The sequence below is a fragment of the Macrobrachium rosenbergii genome, chromosome 53, assembly GCF_040412425.1.
Source record: "Macrobrachium rosenbergii isolate ZJJX-2024 chromosome 53, ASM4041242v1, whole genome shotgun sequence".
In the NCBI taxonomy this organism is placed as follows: Eukaryota; Metazoa; Arthropoda; class Malacostraca; order Decapoda; family Palaemonidae; genus Macrobrachium; species Macrobrachium rosenbergii.
In genome coordinates this window covers 50,864,781-50,866,225 of record NC_089793.1, presented here as the reverse complement: position 1 = coordinate 50,866,225, position 1,445 = coordinate 50,864,781, and positions in this window count along the sequence as shown.

Below are 1,445 nucleotides of genomic sequence, written 5' to 3'. Positions count from 1 at the left end.
TACTCTGAAGTTTCCTCCTAGCAAACTCATCCACAGCGAGGCAGCGAAGAACAACACTCGGCACAAGTCTGAATAGGGATACAGTCACGACCTTGTGCAAGCAGAGGGTGTGAGGTCCAATATAAGGGGAGCAAACCTGTTACGCCCCTGGCCTCCAACCCCAAGACACAGACACTGGAGGATGACAGCATATGCAAGGCTATCACAAATCGTGGGGTTTGTACATTAACAAATAGCAAACACACACAATATGTACACAAAAATATAAAAAACATCCCACCGGGAAAAAAGAGCTTAACGACAGTCAGGCAAAGAGATCCAAAAACACGTCTGCAAAGCACGACGGCTGAAAGTAAACTGGAATGCTTACATCCGGGCAGGCGGATGTTCAAGAGTTAAATGGCTGTTTCCAGCTTTGCTGGAAGTAATTCCTAACGTAAAGGACCGATGGTTTGTATATCGTGTAGGAACAACTGAAAAGCAAATTGGTCAAAATGAAACCTGGAAACTTAAATCAAACGTTTCATAAAATAAAGCTAACAGTGACTCCTAGCCTAGCCTGACCTACTCTAGCCTTAGCCTACAGAGGCTAGCCTACCATAGGCGTGGTTATGCTTTATACCACTAAAACAACCAAACCCAAAGCAAACGAAACGTCAGGCAGCGACTTGAAAGCCAAAACACAATTTAAATAATGTTAACAACAGTTCGAATCAATTCAATACGGCTTAAATGGCCTAATGCATACATAACGTCAGCCATCGCAACCCTAATTTAACTATAACTTCAACTCTCGATTTTAACCAATTTTCTTTACTCAAAATCAACTTCAATCACCGATTTACCTCGGCTGACCGTCGGTGTTATTTAGCCGATTTAAACAACGGAGTGACGGTTGAAATCGATTAAATAACGCTTAAATAGGACTGATCTGTAGGACTGACCATCGTCACCTTTACCTTCAAGAGACGGGAAATGCCTCTCTTCATTCAACCAAATTTAACTGGAAAAACTAAATTTAACCAAATTTTTTACTCACGAATTCAACTTCAAGCATTGATTTACCTCGATTGACCTTCAATTCGATCATTCAGTCAATATTTCCGGTCGAAATTGATTGATTTTTATATATTACTTTGTGTCAACACGACCCAGACTCCAACTGACACCACTTGTTTTGTTTACATCAAGAGCCACTCGGCCACCTTCCACCCAAGATGATTAGGTCCTTTATTTGAGTCATTTTTGGGTTAATAATCACGTTTTTACCATATTAGATTTGTGAAAATGTAATAAATATAATTATATTATATCATTTAAATATTTTATTGAGTTATTTTAGTTATAAATGTAATTAATCAAGCATTTTTGGCGACGCACTTATCTTCTACCGTACCCAATAATTATTGTAACGGTAAAAGTGTATCGCAAATATATAAGCTTAT